Source organism: Nelusetta ayraudi, unplaced genomic scaffold (assembly GCF_046127955.1).
Source record: "Nelusetta ayraudi isolate G7.1 ecotype Tasmania unplaced genomic scaffold, CSIRO-AGI_Nayr_v1 ptg000008l, whole genome shotgun sequence".
Classification (NCBI taxonomy): domain Eukaryota; kingdom Metazoa; phylum Chordata; class Actinopteri; order Tetraodontiformes; family Monacanthidae; genus Nelusetta; species Nelusetta ayraudi.
This window is the reverse complement of record NW_027466058.1, coordinates 74,756-97,178: the sequence shown is the minus strand read 5'-3', so window position 1 is coordinate 97,178 and position 22,423 is coordinate 74,756. Positions and strand designations below refer to the sequence as shown.

The window sequence follows — 22,423 nt, the reverse complement described above, 5'->3', positions numbered from 1 at the left end:
CTAATCCACTCTGCCGCTGTCATTAGAGAGAAGCAAACAGACTATTACCACCTCCTCCTCCTCCTCTTTCTGTTCATCATAAGCCTGCTTCTAACACACACACACACACACACACACACACACACACACACACACACATGCAACCGGTGATGGAGAAAGCCTCTTGTTTCCTCAGCCGTGCCGAGTGCAGCCCTGCTTTGGTAATTGATCCTGTTTTCTACGAGGGGCGGGGCAAGTGGAGAGGAGTGGAGAAGGGAGTGGGAGGCCCTAAGTGTTGTCAGTTTGCTGCATTAATTTTTCAACCACGGCCAGCCAGCCAGCCAGCCAGCCAGGCAGGCAGGAGGGGCCCCACCGCAGAGCTCCGTCAGAGAAACCACTCTTCGTCACCGCTGCCGCTGCTGCTGCTGCTGCTGCTGCTGCTGCTGCTGCTGCTGCTGCTGCTGCTTCTGCTGCTGCTGCTTCTGCTTCTTCCTCTCACATTTAAACACAACAACTCGGTCGGATCCTCAGCGGGTTTTTTTTTCTTCCGCCGATCCATCCCTGAAATCATTTATTTACAGCGCAGCAGAGGAAGGGGGAGAGAGAGAGAGGCGGCTGCCTCCACCAGACGCATTAGGAGGTCCCGCTGTAATCAGATTGACGCGAGATGAGGCGATTAGTCCGTACGGACAGACCCGCAAACCTAAAAAAAAAAAGAGAGCTTGTTAACGGAGAAGCAGACGATCTGGAGACGGATTCAGCCGCTGCTCTGCCGCTGGTCTTTGTTATTTCTGATGAAATGCCTCGACGATAACGCGCCTGCGATCTCTTCGGGGGAAAGCGTTGCGTTCCCGCTGTTGGTGTTGGAGCGCACGCTAATTGTTTTCCCGTTTGATCCGTTTTTTCACGTTGAAAACAGAACCGTTCTCCTTGTTCAGTTTTCCAAAGTCACCCTGAAGTCGATCCCTGCCCTCTCCGAACGCTCTCTCTACGATGCTCCTTCGGCACCGCTCGAGTCCGTGCGACTTGTAAAATGTTCCCCGCGGCCCGCCGGGGTTATCTAATATTGTTCCCTCCGTCTCTGCAGACTGGGTTGAAACCCTCCTGACTCACGCACTCACTCACAGCCTCCTGCTGATGACATATTTGTTTTCCTCCGTCCCAGACTCAAAAATAGTCTTTCTGGTGGCCGCTTCTGTGCCTCCTTGTCTGGGTGTTTGTGTGTGTGTGTGTGTGTGTGTGTGTGCGTGCGCGCAGCTGATAATAGACAGAGCCTCTGCTCCTTTGCTTTGCTTTAAAAAAAAAAAAAAAAAAAAAAATCCCAATTCTGGTCGCTGAGTCACAGATGATGTCAGCGAGCAGAAAGAACACCGCTAAGACAACTGGCCGCTTGTTCCTGCGCAAAGTACCGTGATTGTGCGTGCGTCCGTGTGTGTGCGTGCGCCGCCGCTCGTCGCGCGTTTGAAATCAATCGCGTCTCACAATTAGCGCCGCTGTCAGCCGGCTGCAGTTGGACGAGGATCCTGCCGAGTGATCGCTTATCAAACCGCCTCGTGAGTCACTAAAGAGGCGCTCGGCAACACCGGGGACGTCACCCGATGACATTTGTAGCGGTGATGACTCAGAATCTCTGTCTTTTATTCAATACTTTTCGAGCCGATTTGTGCGTCCTGTATGTTTTCTTTTCTGCAGGTTATGCTAGGAGTCATGAGGCGGTGCTAAGATAGCTGTGATAATAAAGAAAAATGTCTGTGTGTGTGCGAGTGTGTGTGGTCCATCCCTCTTGACGTCATGAACAATCTGTGAATACGAGTACATTGTGGTTGATTGCATCGATTGACATGACTGTGCTCGTTTGTGGCCGCATGGCTAGCCGGCAGATGCCAGCGTCAGCTAGCATGCTAGCTTAACTCCGTCACCGTTGCTGTGTCCCCAAAACAGCTTTAGCTCATTGTGTGAACTGTTCATCGTTCCACAATTCTATTTTACTTTTCGCCCTTTCCAGTCACATCACACTTTTATTTATTTATTTATTTATTTATTTTTTTAGTTCTCTGCGGTAAATTTGCCACTTTTTGCTTCGACCTCGACGCACTGGCGGTTCTGCTCCGATGCTGAGCTGCGCCATTTCCAGGTGAGAGTGTTTTGTTCTGTCCAACAGGTGTGTTTTCTCTCCCTCGGTCTGATTCCTCCCCCCCCCTCACCCTCCTGCCAGTTTAGCTAGCCGGGACAGGCCTTCCCTCCACTCCAAAAACCATGATTGCATTCTTGAGCTATTCCACCGCCGCCGCCGCCCCCCCCCCCCCCACCACCACCACTACCACCCCCGCTCCTTCAGAACAAGAGCCCTCTGCGTGCATCTCGCTCCCTTTCAAGTTGGAGGCGGACCCGGCCCCTGGTTCGCTCTCCCTTCTTTGAAGATGTAATCTGGGGAAAACACTGTGAGACATCGCCGGGATTATCTTAAATGTCCTCGGCGTGTCAACAGCCGGCCGCGGAAGGTGATCAGAGGGGGCCGAGTGGCCAAACTCCCTCCGTCACAAGTAGACGATAACGGTCAAAGACGCTGAACCAAGGCTTTCTTTTCACAAATGAACAACAGGTTCTCAGCAGGAGCTCAGAAAGGGGAGATTGCCCATCGCATTTCCGGGCATTTCCAACATTTTCTGCCTTTTGCGATCAGCTCCGTAAATCTCCAGGCAACAGCCAGCCAGAACGAGGCGTCTATAAAAACCCTTCACCAGCGCTTGACTGCAGACGCAGGTCGCCTGACCCAGGAGAAGCACGAGAGCTTTTCGGAACCTCGCAAAGAGCGAGATGAAGAAGGAAACGGTGGACTTTTCTCAGATCGTAGCGTCCAAGAACTTCTGTCATCTTGCGTCGTTGTCGTTGAGGAAACCTGGGTAATGTGTCATTTTTCTGCAGTGCGTCCTGAGCCGCAAAGGCCGAACGTTTTCCGCTGAACTCGCAGAATGACACGAGCTGGCCGATCCGAGCCATCGGAACGCAGGCCCAAAAAAAAAAAAAGTGGAAACCAAAAAAAAAATTAAGAGGCGCGTTAAGTGGGCGCTCCTTGAAAAGCGATCTTGACTTTGTAATCACATCAGATGTTATCGGGAGGAGATTTTAGGAGGGGTAAAGTGCTCGGAAACCAAATCAGAGAGGAGCCGCCGAGGGAACTCGTCGTTATCATAATTACCTGCTGAGCGACGGCTGCAGAGCCGGCGTTGATGTTGACGCCGCGCTGCCCTGCTCTCGCTGTACGACAGGGACGCCACTCTCTCTCTTCTCTTCTCTTCTCTTCTTTTCTTTTCTTTTCTTTTCTTTTCTTTTCTTTTCTCTTCTCTTCTCTTCTCTTCTCTTCTCTTCTCCTCCCTTCTCTTCTCTTCTCCTCTCTTCTCTTCTCTTGTCTTCTTCCCCTCTCTTCTCTTCTCTTCTCTTCTCTTCTCTTCTCTTCTCCTCTCTTCTCTTCTCTTGTCTTCTTCCCATCTCTTCTCTTCTCTTCTCTTCTCTTCTCTTCTCTTCTCTTCTCTCCGCTTTTCGTTCCCTTCCTCTATGCAGCGAAAATCACAGACTTTAGACAAAAAAAAATACAATTGCAAATATGAGCGTTGTCATTATCGCTGTTCTTTTTTTTTTTTTTTTTTGGTTTGAAATCCTACTTTGAGATACGGCGACCTGCGCCGACGTGTACGTGCGGGCGCCGGCAGGCCTCGTCCTCCGTCGGTTTTAAAAAAGTATTTCTCCACCGCGAGCGATGTGTTTGAGCAGAACGACGGCTCCCTCGTTGGCATTTAAAACCCAGAGGAAGTAATGGGAGAAAATCGTGAAAGTCGGGATTCCATCTGAAGTTGATAACCTATGATCCTGTTATTAGCGAGCAAGAAGGCTATTACAAGGAGAATGGTTGGTCAAAGACTCTGGAGGATCGGCTCAAGGTGGTTGAGGATGTCTTCATGATGGAGAAGCTAACATTCCCTCTTAGGCTTGAGCAAGGAAGGTTTGAAAATGACTGGAAATCTGGATGAAGTTTATTAAAACCTTCAGGCGAGACACCGAGTAGAGCGATGAAACCCCCACTTGGAAATCGCGCTAACGTCCCAGCATTTCTTTGTTGAGCGGGGGAACGGGAGCGGGAGCGCGCTATCGCTGTCGCGCTACGCTAACGTGTCGGCAAAGTTACGTGGCGGGGGGGGGGCATTAGAATCACTGCCTTCACGCGGTCCGGACAGAGACACGCAGCAGGCCGGATGTGGCCCGCGGGCCGTAGTTTGGGGACCCCTGCTGTAGAGGAACAACCGTTAGCAGAGAGAGTGCGGGTTATTTTCTAACCGGGTGTATTTTCTTTTCTACTTTGAATTCATTGCCTGCGTTAATGCAACTGATGACGATGATGATGATGATGATGATGATGATGATGATGATGATGGCATCCTGCAGAACGCACCAATGCTTGACCTCTTTGTTTTGGGAAAAATGCCCTTTCCCCCCCCCGCTAATTTTCTACCGGTAAGCATCCGAGCGTCTCGTCTCGCCGCGGGGAAACGACTCCTCCGACTCGCGGACGCCAATCGATGCCGCGGCCCCGTGTTGTTGTTTTTACCAAATTCTTTTCATTTGCATGGAGGTCTTCAAGGCTTCTCGCCCGGCCTGCACCCCCCCCCCCCTCCCCTCCACGCTTTTGCATATTCCGGTGCCTCTTCCTCTTCCTCTCCCTCTTCCTCTTCCTCCGCCGAGCGCCATTGACTGCTGTTTGCCGTGTTGAGGTCATTGATTTTTACTGCCGCTCCGCTCTCTCCTTGGTTTAACAGTTGATGGGTTTGTGCTGAGCCGCCCAGGGACAACCCTGCCTGTTTCAAAAGAGACGACGCCCCCCCCACCGCCCTTCCCCTCCCCCAACCTTCCCCTGCCTTTTTTCTCCCCCTTTTTTTTTCCTTCTTCTTTTACGGCGCCCTCCTGCTTCCTCGTCCGCGGAAGATGGCGCGCGTGTTTAGCGAACGCGCGCCAGACCGAGACGCAAATAAACGCCCGCGGTGTTGGGGGGGGGGTCGGAGGCGACAACGGTGGATCTTTGTCGTCGTCGTCGTCAGGGTTTGATTCTGAGGATTTAACACTGGGGGAAAAAAATCAATTATTCCAGCCAATAAGTCCACGTTGCTGGCGTGATCAAAGTTAGCAAGCGCTAACGCGAGACCCGGACACGAGGAAACCGACTCAATATCAACACAATTGGAATTGTTGGCCTCCGACCTCCTCTCTCACACGTACACACAAACGCACACACACGCACAGACACTTCAGTCGACGACCGAGGCGCCGCTAACCTCATTCAACGCAATCGGGTTCTTTGAGGGTTTTTTTTTTTTTTTTCTCTTTCTGCCGCAGCCTCCAAATATCCGGGATGAAAGCGTTTGCGCGGCCTCGTCTCCGCGCCGTCATTAAGGAAACGCACTCGGCCACCGTCTGCGGCGCGAGCGCCGAGCAATTTCCCCGTGGCCGCGGAGTCTCCGGCGCCGCGTTACGAGCGAAACTCCGTTGTGGATCTCGCCGCACGGTGCTCGCGTGCGTTTAGCGTCTCATAAACGCCTTCCTCTCGGGCCGAATTGCTTCCTAGTGTGCAGACACACGCCGCTCTTGCACACGCTGTTCCAGGCGACAATGTTATTTCTGAGTCACGACATCCACACTGCGTCATTCTTCCAGCTGCAATAAACCCGTTTTAAAGCTAACTATTATGTCGCAGTTAAAAAAAAAACTGGAAAGAGAGCAGCGGGGAAAAGCCTTTTGTCTTTTCCATTGCTAGTAGACCAGTTTAGCCGGTTAGCAACAGCTCAACACTTCCAGCTTCACTGCACTATGCTGTGCTGCTGTGTTGAACTAACTGTTGGGAGCAAAGCAAAATCATTTCCCCGCTCTGTTTCCCTTATTTTTTGGGGGTAAAAAGGCAGCTGAGTTGAAATAAAACAACCACTGTCGAAGCGTATGGGCTAATTTTTACTAGCTAAGGCCCGAAGTCGCGTCCTGTATTTTCGTCTTTCGCGGCTTTAAAGCACCCACTTCCCGTATTGCAGCAGAAAAATCCGAAAGCTGATTGGCCAAGGGATCCCTTTCGACGCTCCGATTCGAGGCCGGTCGAGAGGAACGTGGGAGATTTCACCCTCGGATGAACGTCGGCGACGGAGCCGCGGCGCTGAGCTGCACCGCTGAGCTGCACCGCTCTTAAAAAAAACAACAGTCCAATCAATAAGCCGTTGTTTTCACTCGTCGTCTCCGAAGTCACTGTTTGGAAGACTTAGCAATTCCATAGGATGATTGTTCCCTTAATCCCGCAACCTTTCCAAACGCTGCCTCGCGCGCACATTTTTTTTTACTGGGGTCCATCGGTGCGTGTTATAGCTGGGTAATATCAAGCTAATAGGCTTACCTGTCAGCGCGGTGCGGGACGGCGAGCCCCGTAAATCACATTTGTCTGCGACACCTGCTCGCCTCCCCCCCGTATTTATGGCTTTCTCCTCCGCCCTGTCCTCTCCTTTCTGGCCACGGTCCAACGCCAAGGCCCTCCTTTCCCACAGCGCCTCCTCCAGCGGGCCGCCCCCTTTATTCCTCGCGGATTAATCTGGCGAGCAGGTGTTCTCCATATGCACGCGAGCTCCCCCCCCCTCCCCCAGTAAACCGTCACGCTAATATCCAGGAGATATGTTGGATGTGGCTTTTCCACGGGCGCTAACAGGAACAAAGGTTCTTTTCACGTTAAACACTTTCATCGCCAGCGTGGAAAAGATTGAAACTCGTCGAGACGGAAGGGGCGTTGTGTGATGATGTGAGCCAGCACGTTCAACATCCAGCAAGATTCCAATCTTGTAGGTTATAATCACCGTAAGCTGCCATCTGTATTTATATAGATTTTCGTAAGCTGGCTGCATTACACGCATCTCACCTTTTTGCAGTTTTCTGGCAAACTGCTCTGACCCTGATTAACAGGTCCGGTATAAATACTTGGCTAATGGCTCGAAGGGCAGCCCAGAAGAAGTGGGCGGAGGACGGGGGAGGGGGAGCGGTGGGGGGGGTTCCGGGGGCTCGTTCTCGCCTCTGGCCGCGACTGTTGAGAGACGACACGGTTGGAGAAAAAAAATTTTGTCTTGTCGTCGTCGTCCTGCGCCGGCGCTGCTGTTGTTGTTGTCAGAGATGTGAGATAGCGGCGGGAATCACTGGCCGCTGTCGTCGCACGCAGTTAAAGTTTACGCTTTTCTGTCAAAAACAATAAAGCCCCGTTTCTCATTCATGTCCCACCGCACCGATCGTACCTGTGGTCTGCGTTTTTTTTTACTGCAGTGTATTTATTCATTTTGTGGTATTTTTGTTGTTTGCTTTTATGAACCGCGCAGCGTTTAGTGCGTTTTCCTGGCTTGTGCGGCGCTTTGGTCACCTCTGTTGCTTTGAGGGTACTCGTAAATATTTTTTTTGAGCCAAGTTTGAATGCTAGTTTCTCTCTCAAGATTTTCAAGGCTTTAAATTAGCTTGTTTTTCATTCCTTCCTGCATTGATTCCTCGTGGCAAACGTCTCAAACGCCTGTCTTTCTTTGAACTATTTGTTTTGATGTAGCATGCTAAGCTAGGTGACGTCTGCTAATTGTTATCTGGAGCCACTTCAGGTTCTGCACCAATGAAGTTTATTCAAGAGGTCTGGATGCCGAGTGTGCGCATAGGCTAATCCTTAAAACAAACCAGCTTGTGTGTGTGTGTGTGTGTGTGTGTGTGTGTGTGTGTGTTTGAACAAGCTTGTAAACGGCATAGCTTAGCGGTGTGAGAGAGACTGAGGGAGGTATATTAGGGCAGTGAATCTCCCCCATTCTGTGTGTGTGCGTGTGTGTGTGTAGTGTGTGTAATGGCCTCAGGATGAGGACTGACCAGCGCCGTGCTGCTGATAACCTTTAGGAAGGATATTGTTCCCGTGGTGGCGGCGGCTGCAGCTAGCGGCCGACCGGCCGGGCGGGCGGCCCGGCGGTGGCAGTTTGATGGGTGGTGCAGTCGCTCGCTGGTTCATTGCCTTTCCGGTGAGGTTAGGAGCAGCAGTAAATGGGCCACCATAGCAAACTCCCTCACGGCTTCCTGCATACATTTTTCAGCAGCGGGCCGCATTTTCTCTGCGATACATTTGTCCTCTGTCTGAACCGGGCGCTCCCTGGCATTCCGCTCAGGCCGCTTCTCTCACGGCCTTTTTTCTTCCTCCTTTTCCCCTCAGATTGACGCTTCAGCAGAAGGAGGAGGAGGAGCAGCAGGAGGAGGAGGAGGAGGAGGAGCGGCGAGAGGTCAGCGGAGGACCAGGCGGGAGGAACACATGTGGGAGGGGGCAGGGCGGGGGGAGGCTCCGGCGACCAGATCCGCTGCTGCACCGCTGAGGTCAAAGTTCACGCAGGTAAATGGATTTCTTTTAGTTTTCCTCTCTTTTTTTTTTTTTTTTTCGCTCCTCTAATCAATAACCTGGTTAATTGTGTACTCCGCCCCGCCTTCCCCGACGTGGCAGGCGGGGCTAGTGGGGGGGGGAGGGGGGGGGGGTGTAAAGCTGCATCTGATTGGTCCCTGCTTGGCCGCTGCGCTGCCAAGCCTCCCATCAGCTGTCGTTTTCCGCCGAGCTGCGCGCCATCACCTTTGGTTCTGTGTGGACCAAAGTGCTGCCGGTCCCACTGAGAGAACCAGCTAGTGAGCTTATAGACCAGGCATGGGCAAACTATGGCCCGGGGGCCATATTCAGCCCAGGACCGCTGAACTTGAAGAAATGATGTTAAATAGAAAGTAAGTAATAGAATAGCTGTATTTCATCCAGTGTTTCAGTGTTTTAAATTTGAATCGCTGCTCGGAAGCGAAGTTTCGTTCCCGGTGCCGGGCAGGCAACCAAAGTCCTACAGTCACCGTCAGGACCAGCTGGAGACGCTGTGCTGGTGGCGGCGGTGCCGTTCTCTTCGCTAAACGTCATTGAATTGTTACATCTTGACGCCATCGTTTCAAAGTAGGAAAAAAACCACACGGTGCTGCTTTTTAAATTGGTCTTGCAAACCTTTAAAAGAGGAATAAATAATTTCCTACAGTCGCTCCACTTTGGTGCAACGGCAACAACAAAAACAACAACGAGAGGGGAGGGTGGGGTGGGGGGGGGGGGAATAGCCTCCATCACCTAGCTGCAATTTTTCACACTTCCTTTTTGCCTTTGCTGCTGGATTCTTTGCTGGCAGGGATTAAAGAGGATTGGGGGGGCGGTGGTGGTGGTGGTGGTGTGATGGTGGGCGGGTGGGGACGCATTCAGCAGGCAAATGGATATATAAAGTGTTGCTTAATCTTTCAGAAGTGTGTGTGTGTGTGTGTGTGTGTGTGTGTGTGTGTGTGTGTGTGTGTGTGTGTGTGCGTGCGCGTGCGCATGTTCGTATACATCTGCATGCGAGGACGCTGGGATATGACACCACCCGGGGACTCGGAGTTCAGAGGGAGTGATGGGTGGGAGGGGGGGAGGAGGGGAGGAGGCACGCCATTACACACACACACACACGCGTGCACGACCCGGGGTTTAACGCGGGCGGCGCGCTTGCCGGGTGAGGAGTCGGGCGAGGCAGCGAGACGCACTTCCAGGTGACAGCGCACACACGAAACTACAAAGCAGGAGGAAGTTGTTTTTTTTTTTCTTTCCCTCCCTCCCTCCCTCTCTCGCCGTTCTCTCTCTCGCTGTCGGGCTGTATTCATCTCGTCTGGCGCGCTCTCTCCTTCACGTCCTATATATTTCCTCCCCCCCCACACACACACACACACACACACACACCCGCCACATTAACGCACGGCGAGCGCACCAGCGGCTGATCAAACGGCCGCGCAAATCGAGGCGGAATTCGGCCAGACAGCCCCGCCAGGATGAGTAACGCTAAGCTCCTTTTGCCTTAATTTGTTTAGAAAAGCCTATCGCGGCCCCGTAAACACGCCACAGACCGCCGCTGTTTACCGCCGCAGCCTTTCTCTCCCCCAACAACGCCGGCTCTAATTGAGCGGCGTTTCCAGCGTCGGTACCAGTTTGAGCGCCGTCCACTCGGAACACTGCGGCCACTGTGTTGTCCACGCCGGGGCGGGAAGAGGGAAGGGGGGTGGGGGGGGGGGTGATCACAGTGGGAGTCTGTGGAGCCGAGCCGCCAGGGGGGCCGGAGCTGCTCTGTACCTGGGCGGCCAGACGCCGCACGGAGCGAGCGGAGCTCCGCCATTGGTTCCGATTTGGTTGGTTGCCGTCTTGTTTTGGCACGCACGGGTTTTGAGGTCAGGAGAATTAGCGCAGGCGTTAAAGTGGCTTCTGCTAATTTTGACGGGCCGACGCCGCGGTGACGTTCGCAAGGACGGAACTCGATTAATCCCGTCTCGCTGCGGTCGCCGTGCAACGAATGGAACAAACCACGACTTAGAATTTCAACGCAGCGATGCGGTTTGGGCGACAGTTCGGCTAAGAAGGTCCAACTCAGAGTGAACGTCAAAAGAAAAGAGGCGCTCATTGTGCTGTCCCACCGCTGGAACCTTTATTGCACTGACGTCCACCAAGCAGAGTCCATTGTCTGTGAAGATTGATGGCAGTTAATCAGCGCATACAGGCCAGTGTGTGAAGATGATGAGTATCTGGCTGCCTGATGAAGATTTGATGATTGAAAAGCCCCGATAAAGTCCACTGCTACTCCAACTGTCACGTGAGTTTGCCCCTCCGTCTGTGAAACTCAACAGTGGTTACGTGGATTGCGACTTGACTGGCTTGCGCTGCCATTCGCAGGACTTTTTCGCACGTTCCTCAACGCGGGCGCGTCCGCTACCTGTCGCTGTTTACTCGGCCAGTTTTTCCGCAGCAGCAGCAGCAGCAGCAGCGTGTCTGCGGAACGAAACCCGAGGCTGCAGTATTTATACAGCCTCGGTTACATCACACACGTTTAGCAAACAGCGACTTTTGTCGCGGACGTGGCTAATGTGTGTCACCGGTCGGGATCGAGGGGCAGAGGGGGGGGGGTTTGGGGGAGGGCTGTGTTTTCCCAATCTCGACGTCACCTGGCGGCTGCCCCCCCTCCCACCCCCCCAAACCAATGGACGCCGCCGCTCGCAGGGGATTAGCTTCCTCTCCCTCTGTTTCCTTCCTCCTCCTCCTCCTCCTCCTCCTGCACCTCTCATCCCCTCACGTGTCTTTCTCCCTTTTTTCCCCTCTCCCCTCTCCCCCGCCGCCGCGCCGCTAAAGTCGCGCGACGATTCCGCCCCGACTGTGACAACGAGAGACGAGGGAGAGGAGACAAGAGAATCCGAGTCCGCTCGAGAACTCTCATCCTCGGAGGAGATTCACCCCGGGGTGCTGCCGAGGCTTACGAGCGCTGTGATGATATTCAGACGACAGCGAATGTGTATTTTTATCTGCCGCCGCCGCCGCCGCCGCCGCTGCTGGTCGTCATTGTGGTTCATCGTCGCGTGGCCCATTTTTCCGCGCAGACGGCAGCCGGTGTGTGTGTGTGTTTTTTTGTTTTTTTTTTCCCTTTCTCTTTTTCTCCATAAACTTTGTGCTGCGAGAGACAAACAAGCGAGAGGTATAAAGTGGTAAGAGTGGGAGGATGAGAGGGAACATTGTCTTCTCTCTCTCACAACAGAGCAGGTTGTGCGAGGATGCTCGCTATCCTTAACAGCGCCACCGCCGCCGCCTTGGGCAGCAGCTTCTCCTCCTCTGGAGCGGCACAGAGAGTCGGAGCTGCTGCTCATGTGGCTCCTGCAATTACAGGGCCAACGCTGTACCTGTCATGCCCCGACAAAACTAATGCAATTAGTGTAGTTCAGGGTTTCGTAATGCTTTTAACTTGAGGAGTTACGGTGGGGTTTTTTTTTTGTTCCTCGAGGCCAAAACGGGAACAGTAATTATCAGTATAGCAGCACAAATTGCATTGTTAAGTTCAAGTACATTGATAGACTCTTTGGTCTGTCTTGAGATTTTACTGAATACAAAATCATTTCTCCCGTCAACAGTTCTGGATGCTTTTTCCGCTAATTTGTTGCAACCCGCCGTCCCCCCCCCCCCGCCGCCCCCCCCCCCCAAAAAAAAAAAAATAGTAATTGTTGCGTTTAAGTGCCTGTGGGTGGAAGGGTGAGGGTGGCATCCACAGTGTTTGTTAAAAGCGCATCATCATCGCCGCACTTCGCAGAGAACAGGCTCAATAAATTATTCATGTTCATTATTTTTGATAGGTGTTCACTTGTTTTTGCCGATAAACGCTGCGATTTACATTCATTTACATGCCCGTCGCCCCACGCGAACTTCACTCATGAAATCCGGAGGAACTTAATGAAGCAGGGCAATACTTTTTTCCTCTGAAGGGCAGAATACAGAACGCTTGATTCATCCCTGTAGGGCAAGTAAGTGTCGAGAGCGGGGAGGGAAAAAGCCCAGCACAAGTATAAAGAACCAGTGGCATCATAAAGGTGCATCGATTTGTGGCAGCTCGAAGAGAGTCGTGCTGAGATTTGACTCGGAACGCCGTCAGAGTGCGAAGCTTCGGGTTTTAATCGCTCGGCCGCATTCCTCACATTCTGAAGACACACAACGTGTCTGCTTTCGTATCTGATGACCGTGAGTCGCCGTCTGCCGGCGTAACGTCTCGTTCCCCAACAATTCCCCCCCGGCGATGCGCGAAAACATCCATCCGTCTATTTTCAATACCCGCTCCCTCCTTCACCCAGGGTTATAGGGGTACTGCTGTAGCTTCTCCCAGCTGTCATAGGGCAAAGGCAGGGTGGTACCCTGGACAGGGTGGGCCACGTAGAGGCAAAGACAAAACAACCATTTGCACTTGGTCAGTTTTGGCAATTCACCTCTCATGCATGTTTTTGGACTGTGGGAGGAAGCCAAGAAAACCCATGTGGACACCGGGAGAACTGCACACAGGAAGGCCCTCCTGCTGTGAGTCGACAGCACGAACCACTGCAGCGCTGTGTCACCTGCGCAGAACATCACGGGGAAACAAAGTCCAAAAAAACCTGACGTCCCAAACTGACCCCCCCCTCCTCCCCCACCCCCACCTCCTAAACATCTCCAAACGTTGATCTAATATGAAATGACATCACCTTGATGGCGCCGCCATCTGTATGCGCGGCGCGGCTCGCCGATGTTATCCATCAGCGGCTCCTCCGTCTGCCGTCGTCAATTACCCCAGAGGAAAACAACATTAGGGGCCTGAATGGGACGCGGAGCCTTGGCAGGCCTGACACGGCTGTGTTATATGATTACACAACCTGTTGGCCGTCCCGCCTGTCAAGTGTCCCGCGGCCCCCTGATGAATGGCCGTAATATGTCGCGCATCACATCACGACACGCCGCGGCCGCGACTCTCATCAATGGCGCCGCATCGGGCCGAGGTGGTGGGGGGTGGGGGTGAGGGGTGAGGGGTGAGGGGGGCCGAAAACGAGGCGGCAGTTGGAGCGTCTGTGTTAGAAATGGATGCCAACCGAACTTCCCCACCAATGTGGATGGAAGGGAAACTGCTGCGCCGAAAGAACGAAACAAAGAAAAAGTGACTGGAAATGGATCATTAGCGTTCTAAGGGGCCGTTTACACAGAGATGGATTTTTTTTTTGAAACCGCACATTTTCGAAAAAAAAGGCTCTCGAAAAAACACCAACACATTAACACGAAGCTGTATTCAAAAGAAATCTTGTTCACACGGATCAGCTGGAAACGACTGAAAACGATGTATTACCTATGCCAGGCCTGGTGTGGCGCCACAGGTTTTTCTCCCTGAATGCAATAGAAGAAGAAGAAACCCAAATTCGATTGAACGGGGCCTAAAACGATTGTATTTCAGGAGGTGTTTTCTATTTGGATTTAAAAAAAAAAAAAAATCCATAAAAAGTGTTCGCATAGAGATGTACAAAACCTTTGAGAGTGTTGCAGTACAATAGATTAGGCCAGCAGGTGGCGCTGTGACAGTACCACCGAAACAAACCGAAACCAGAGAAGAAGACCTGGATCACGCAATGTAAAGAAACGCAAGAAATTAGGAGGAGAATTAAGACGGCGGTGAACGCTGACCAACCAAACGAGAAAAACACATTTTCATATTTAGCCTCCCAAAACGTTTTTTGTGTCGAAACAAAAAAAACGTCAAAAAAAACTTTCGTAGCTCCTCGTAAAAATTTGTTCTCCCGGTGGACGAGGCCTCCCTTTAGATACATTCTCCTCCATCTGTGGCCTGCTTGCGAGGATTATCAGGAAGATGTGGTTTTAGCGAGTGCGCTAAGCTACGTAGCATTAAAGGAGGAGCGCAGAAGCGAAGCCGTCTGTTAAGAGACACACCAAAAAGAAAACATCTGAAACACTTTCCACTTGCAAATTACCAGCCGTGTCACACACGCACACACACACACACACACACACACACACACACACACACACACACACACAGACACACACACACACACACACACAAAAAAAACTCCTCCCAGGAAACGCTCTGCTCTCGCTCCTGGTGAAGGATTGGCGGGGGAGGGGAACGTTGGAGTGTCTTCCCACTCCTGGGATAAATGCCATTTAGCAGCAGCAGCAGCAGCAGCGTGTGTGGCAGTTCACCACCGCGGCGCTCCGACCACAGGGAGGAGGTTATCTGGGACCTGCGCGACCTCGGCCCGGCCACAATGGCTGCTGGTATTTATGGCCGCGGGCGGCTGGAGGCGCGAGATGTTTGCCGAGGAAGCGACCCTGATAAGCAAAAACATTCCTTCTCCTGATTTGACACGTCTGCGCCCTGTCCTTCTTTTTCTATTGCTTTTTCTTTTTTGTTTGTCTGTTGTTTTTTTTTCAAAGCGGGACGTTTTCTCACATGAAAGTCGCAAACTTTTTGCGGGAGGAGACGGAGGCGTTTCATCTGGCGTGCCGCCGTCTTTTTTTTCTCTCTCTTCAGGATTTTGAGAAGAAGGGGGGGGGGAAAGGCGCACCTGCATTGTAAGCTGTTTGAGACTGCGTGTGTACGTTTCTTTGTGCGTGTGTGTGTCCCTCTTTCTCTGTCTCCCAGCTTGAGTTTCTCGCTTTTTGAAATGCAACACCTGCAGATGTGTCTTGTAAACTGCAGCTCTCAGCTTCTCTCCCGTTCGGAAGGGGGAATCGCTGGAACTGAGCAATTAAAAGTGGCGGCGGCGGGAAAGGGGGTGTGGGAGGGGCACGTCGGGGATCACCGTCGCGCTAGTGTCCGTTTGACCGTGGAGGTCAGAGGTCGCCGACAGCCTGTTGACGCGCCCGCAGATTTACGCCTGGAAAACGGGGAGGCCGAAGTTTGACTTCCCCTGGGCTCCTCGGACGTCTTTGAGACGGGTCGAGTTGAGTCGAGGCCGACGGTGGTTCCGCGTTTGAACCGCGTTTGAAGAGCTTGTGACGTCCCTGAACGCACCGCCGCTGTTCCCCTCTCACAGTCTGCAGCTTTTAGGGGGCAAAACACTGGGAAAAAAACAAAAAGAATCAGAAAGGAAAAAGGTTGGAATTTCGAATCAAAAGCAGAAGTTGGGGAAGTTTGCTGACAGCTGTGTGCCTGTCTGTCTGTCTGTCTGTCTGTGTTTCTGTGTCTCTGTCTGTCTGTCCGTCTGCCTGTCAGAGCAGATATTTCTGTCTGTTTAGTGCTGCCTTGCTGGCTGCCAGAGACACTCCTCATGTCATCACTGGGTGCCTGCTGTCACTGGCTAAAAAGGAGAGAGGGAGTCGAGCGAACCAGTGTGTGCCAGTGTGTGTGTGTGTGTGTGTGTGTGTGTGTGTGTGTGTGTGTGTGTGTGTGTGTATGTGTGTGTGTGTGTGTGTGTGTGCGAGAGAGAGTGACAGAGAGAAAGTCGAGCAGCTGTCTCCAAAGCTCCTACACTCTGTCAGTGCACTTTGAGTCCCCACCCCACCACCACCCCGATGTGTCCCTCCCCCCACCCTGCCTCCCTTCCACCACTCCCCCTCTCCTCTCCCCCACCCACCTCCCCCCGGTCAGGAGTCCACTCCTCCGCTGTTGTTAAAGCGACACACAATTTAGGAAGGCGGTGTGTGGCGGAGCCTCTTGGATCTCCTCTCATCCCGGAGGCAACGAGTCCCCAGCGGCGGCGGCAGCAGCGGCAGAGGCAGTTGCTGCCGGTTCTGTTTTTTTTCTTTTCTTTTCTTTTTTTTTATTCATTCTCTCTATCTGAAGCCGCTCTTCACGGCTCTCGTCCTAATGCGCCCAGCGTAGATTGTCGGGGGTCTGGTAATGAAAACAAAACACAAGATGTAAGTAGCAGCCTCTCGAGGGAGGCTTTTATACACACACACACACACACACACACACATATATATATATATGTATTTATCTTTACTGCGGAACAACAGCTTCTTATCTATCGGGCAGACGAATGTACACTGGGATCAAAAATGTTGTGGTTTTTCTTTTTTTTAAATCGTCGGCCACTGGAAGTGAAGCCCTTTTACTGAAGCGGGACAAAAGACTGAGGGTTCCCCAAGCTGAGCTGCTGCGGAAGCTGATCGCAACTTTATTACAACATACTCGCAACATACTCACAGGTCCTCCAAATGACCGTAGTGCAGTTTTCTTTTGAGTGGCTCTTTGAGCCACGGAGGAGTTGCTCCTTCTTAAGACTTTAAGCTTCCCGTAACACGAGGGGGGGAAAAAAAAAGCACTGACGCTGTGGCAGCTGATGAACGTTTGTACAAATTCATATGACAGATCGTAAATACTTTCTTTATACTTGGATGCACAATCGCGTAAACCAATATTTCACTGCCATGTGACATGACGTGACAAATCAAATGGCATCACGGACCAAATCACGAAAGCTCGTGAAAAACAAAATATGTTCTTCAACACGATGTGTCGCCGAATCGGCTGAAACAGGGATGTTTAACTGGGAATAATTCCCCACCACCACCGCCGCCGCCGCCGCCGCCGACCGCACAACCGCTCTGCAAACAACGCGACCGCACACTCGACGAAACTCACGGCTGAAACCGAAGACCAGAGCCGAGCGGCTGCGACGGGCCTCCGTCTGTCACGGGATCCGCCGTTTCCAGGAAAATTCTGCCAACAGAAAGTCACCGGGTGACGTGAAGATGGCGTGCAAAGACCATTTGCGGTCTAATCCTGCGTGAAAGTAGGGAAAACACTGCGGCCCGCTCAGCGCTGTCTAGCGGTCAAATTAGCTTGATGGGTTAAGGGAAATACTGGGCTAGTGTGTCAGGAGCTTTGCTGCAGCTTCGGGGCGCTGCTGCTTCTCTGTTTCCTCTCTTCATACAAACAGTGAAGTCAAAACAAAACAATTTTGATTAAAATAAGATAGAATTTAGAGAAAAAAACGATTTAATAGGCACCCTGGGCTTTTTTTTTTTTTTAATGAGCGATTTGTTCAAAGACTTGTTTTCGACGGTCGACCTTCCACCAGCACCAGTGTCCATCAGATGTTTGCCAAACAGTCTGGCCCGGTTATAGCAAAAGACTTCAATCATAGAGGTGAAACTCTTTAAGTTTTATGATGCGGAACCAAACAGCCGGGATCCGACCGGCCCGGTTTGAGTCTCGACGTTATCATCACAGGACCCGTCTACCCTCCGCATCTGCGTTTATCAAAGTGGATCTACCAGAGCGATGACGGTGATTAAAAGTACCATTCCAGGAACACTCGGAGCGGCAGAAATAAAGAAAAAAGCAGAGGGAGACATCGGAGGAGTAGGCGGCCGAGCGTGTCGGTTTGGTGTAGGATGTTCGATTTAGATGAATTATTAAACAGAAATAGCATACTGTTTTCAAAATTTCCTGGGTCAAGTGAGCGAGAGTGTGGGCGGCGCTGGGAGAGTGTGAACTCGCTGAGACGGCTCGATGGAGCAACCTGACTGCTCCGATGAGCGTAGATTTCGAGAAGGAAAAAAAAAGAAATCAAAAGTTTGTCAATTTTGCAAAAGTCGTCGTTTTTGCATTTGGCCAAAAAAAGAAAAAGCTTGATTAGCTCGTTCGCTCGCACACACGCAGATGGTTTTTCCCTCGGCCGCCCTTCCATGACTGCAGCAGCGTTTCCCCCCTTGGAAAAACATCTTGCATCTCTTTAAAACCCGGCGTTTTTTCCTTTTTTTTTTTTTTTTTTTTTTTTAGAGGAATATGGAGATTTTTTTCTCTTTTTTTTGCAGACCATCAACTGTTTAATTGCAATCGTCTGTTGCTTTTCCGAGCGCCGCCGTCTGATTGCAAACACGTGTTGTTGGACGGCGGAGATGGCTGCGCGGTGAGGTCATGAAATATTAAGAACATTTAGGACTCGGAGCGCTGAGAAAAAAAAAAACTAATATTTGTGCCCAAAGAGAGGAGTGAAGTTTGCCCTCTTTTCCGGCGGTGACTGCGTTTCGACTCTCAATAATCGCAGGGAGCAAAAGAAAAAAAAACGCCTTCTTGCCCTCTGTGTGACTTTTTCATTTATTTCTTATTCAGCGAAGACAATGCTCTCACTAATGTTTCTAGGAAGCGCTCGCTTTATCTTCTTTATCTATGTATAATTCCCAAGCTGGAAAGCCCCAGAATTTTTTTTTGTTTCCTTTTTCGGGCGAAGCACGAGCTTCCACAGCGACGCTGCCTGTAATTTTGCAGCCGTGTGACACAAAAAAAAAGAAAAAAAAAAACTCTCTGAAACTGATCGAGCCCCGGCGTTGGGCTTCTTCTTTCCCGCAGCTCCGTAACCGCACACCTTAGTTTATGTTCTTTAGGTTAACACGGTTATCTACGTGCGTAACCTGAGCCCCCCCGGCCTCCGACCGGCACTCGGCGTACACTTCTGCGTGTGTGTGTGTGTGTGTGTGTGATCTCGCAGCTGCAGGAGCCGTCGCTCCTCGGGAAAAAAAAAAAGAGCTGCAGGGACTTGCCAGTATTTTCATTCCCTCTGGAGGCATTTCCGCACGCTAACAAAGCCAGGCCTGCGTGATGAAACGGAAAGGAAGCAGATTTTTTTTTTCTTATTTATTTATTTTTTTCCACCGGGGGAGGAGCAGCCCGTTTCACTTTGGGCCTAAGCGTGTGCGTGCGTGCACCGCTGACCCCGACTTGCAGTTTTGCTCCACGCAGATTCGCTTGCGAGCTCGTGGTTCAGGCCGTTCCAGCCTTTTGTTTGCCCCCCCGAACGAGACCGGTCCCATTCAGATGGAGGAGAGGAGAGGAGGAGAGAGACGACTCCTGTTTGCCTCTAATTAACCAACATAATACCTGGCCTGTCGGCTCGGAAAGTGTTCTCTTTTTTTAACTGGGGGGTGGCAGTGGTGGGGGTTTGCTTGTTAACCGTCGGCCCTTCGCAGCCCCCAGAGCTTCCTGTGGAGCCGCTTTGCCAAGAAGGAAATGCAGGGAAGGCGGCAGCAGCAGCAGCAGCCCAGGTCACGATTCTCCCGGGCGTCTGGCTCGGGGGAGGGGAGGAGAGGGAAGGGAGGGGAACTTTCATTGAAATGGCGGTGGAATATTGTCTCCTGTTTGGAGAGTTGAAGAGTCCTGTGAATGAGTAACAGGCACAGATTTGAAGCCGCTGCCGCCGCCGCCGCTGCTTCGTTGGTGGTTTCCAGGAATAACACTTCCTGGTTTTGGCAGGAGCGAGCGGAGGTGGAGGCTCCCCTGCAAAACTTTTTTTCTCATATTTTTTTTTTGCCGTCTTCTCACATGAGGAGGTTCAGGATGTCGAAAACAAAAAAGGAACGCCGGCAAATTGCTTTCATTCCTAAATGACAGACTTCTTGGGGGTAGTTCAGTGGGGGGGTCGGGGGGGGGGGGTTGCAGAGGGCCTGCTGGAGAAGTGTGTCTGTCCTCCCCCACAATATTACCCACCACCACACACACACACACACACACACACACACACACACACACACACACAGACACGGGGGCCCTCTGTGACACACGCTTCATGCCCATAAACAGGGATTTGGCCTCTCTGGAGAAAATAACCTCCATAATTACTGGGTGCACACGGACCTGCCCACTGAGGGGAGACGGTGGGAGGTGACAGAGGAGCAGGGGGGGCGGGGAGGAGGGTGGGGGAGGGCAGGGGAGGGGAGGGAGCTGGCCACATCCGCTGGTACATTCCTCCATGCTGTGTCATGCCGGTGCTCAGTTTCTCTGCAGTTTACACAGAGGTTTCCACACACGCGGGCCGCAGAGCGCCCAGGGCTCCTGACGCAGCGGGTCGAGGCCCGGGGATTCGCTGAGAGTTGGGCCTCCCCCCCGTGTCACAGGGAGGCAGCACAACTGGTTTTCTAAAGGTTGACTCGATGCGTCTCTTCAGCTCCAGCCCGAGACGCGAGAAGAGAAAACCCGTCACGTCGGGTTTCCCTCCAGCCAGCCGTTTGTTCTCTTTTTTTCTTTGTTCTCCGGACACGTGGACGGTTCCGCCAAACGCGTCGGTTTTTCAGCAGGAGGCTGCAAACAACGGGCTAAATGTGATCTTTTCCGGAGATCCAGAAAATGCACGGCGTCGGAAGAAAGTTTCTGGAAGCTTCACACGTTTGCAATGTACTGTGTTGCACCAGGAATCAGTCATTCAGGGGTGTGAGTGCAGTTTATTTTAGTGCAGTCACCAACACTGACCCACATGCTGCACTCGCACTGTTCTGTCCAGCTGACAGCTGGATGTTTCAGCAAGATCATCACATCACTTCCAGAGTACAAGCAAGAACTACAAGAATTAAGTTTTCTTTTTTTTGTCTTGTTAACAAGAAAGAACAAATCACTTTCCCTTTGTTTTCCTCTGATGCTGGCAAACAATTTAAAAAATGCACAAAGAAATTTCTTGTAATTACTCAGAATATTTGGGATCGAGCTAAATATTCACTGTCGCTGTCCAAAATTGTTTGGACAGCGACGGCGACTCCCATGGTCGGCTGAGGTTCTGGATTTGTGTGTAAAACACAGGGGCGAGATAAAGTGAACATCATTTTGGAAGGAGGTTGCAAACAGAGGGCTAAATCGCCTGCTTCCTGGAGGCTGTTGGGTCGCCAGTCATGTGAGGCTTCTCCGAAAGGGCCGATGACAAATCGAGCCTGGAAAAACTAGTGTGACCTTTGACCTTTGGCAGTCGACTGGTAGAAGACGTCGTCCTGGTCTCTGGCTGAACATTAGCATTAGCGCTAGCGGCGGCCCAGAGTGTCTGCTCGTCAGGGTTTGGCCGCCCGCCCGCTCGCCCGGCCGCCTCTCTGTCATTCAGCCGGTTCAAGAGTCCTCGCCGTTCTGCCCGGCCAGCCGCTGCGAGGCCGTCCGTGCCTGCAGACGGCAGCGACAGCCAAGTCCTGTCATCGGTGCACGCTAGCACGTAGCAATTTACCGCTGGAAGCGACGCAGGCTTTTTGCTCGGTAAGCACAGTTTCTCCTGAGTAACCTCGTAACCTGCTTTTCTCTCTCGCTCTCTCGCTCTCTCTCTCTCTGGTTGCTTCAGAAGCCGAGGCTCAGAGAGGCAGAGGCTCTGTAGGAACACGAGTGAGCAAACAGCGCTCGCTTGTCGCGCTGTGTTCTCTCTCTGTGGCGTGTAGATGGAGCGCCGAGTGAAATAGATTGATCCGCTCCCCGAGGAGCCCTGCCGACAACACAACACTTCCTTTGTGACGCCTCTTGATGCGGCAGAAAGTCAGAACAGAAGGAGGCGGGAGTCGCTGTTTGCCGCCTTGGCGGCTCCGTTTCCTCTCCTCCTCCTCCTCCTCCCCTTCCTTGTTAGTGGCTTGACGGGCTTTTTGGCTAATGGGAACTTGTGTTGCCTTGTCTCAGGTGACCCGCGCGAAGCCTCTTTGTCCTCGGTCCCAGTCCCAGTGTGACGCCCAGGGAAGGGCCAGGGGTGAACGCGGGGACGACTCTCTTCTCTTTCCTGCTTGTCTTCTTCTCCTCCTCAGCCTGAATTTAATCGCAAGGCTTCCGTAGGTTCAAACTGAAAAGAAATGAGACAAAAGGTTACGTTTCACAGAGTGGCTGCGGCTACATAATTGTATTGGCACATGCGGGGGAACGTGTCATGATGTAGCTTCACTCAAATGTATAATTGAATACGAGCTTCGCCCTGTTGAGGGTTGAAAGAGCTGCAGAAATTCTATTGGCCGTGCAAACTGGAAACCAAAACCGAAATGCAGTTGTTGGCATAAACAAGGCATGAACTCAATGTTACATCACCATGATCTTCGTAGTGCCTCCGTGTCTTTCAGTCTCCCAGTGCTCACTAACCATTAAGCCTCGACTAAACCTGTCCTGTGTCTTCATATTGGACATAATTTTTTTTTTAAAGATTTTTTTAAAAAGATATTTCCATCACCTTTTCCAACGCGGAACTCCAGAAATCCCATAAAACAAAGTAATGGATGGCCGTTTCCCGTTGCTCTTTGGCTTTTTATGGTTTAACTCAAAAACTGGACCTTTTTGTCGAAAATTTCCGTCACCGTTTTCCAACG

At 51.8% G+C, this 22,423-nt stretch overlaps 1 protein-coding gene across 2 annotated transcripts in view; it reads left to right on the top strand.

The window, feature by feature from the left end:
- Positions 1-22,423, top strand: part of zmiz1a (zinc finger, MIZ-type containing 1a) — a 109,369-nt gene that overhangs the window by 20,877 nt on the left and 66,069 nt on the right. For both annotated transcript variants that reach the window (XM_076018428.1, XM_076018429.1), the window contains exon 2: positions 8,222-8,395. The gene's annotated coding sequence lies outside the window, so the exon portion shown is untranslated. The remainder of the gene's footprint in view (positions 1-8,221; positions 8,396-22,423) is intronic.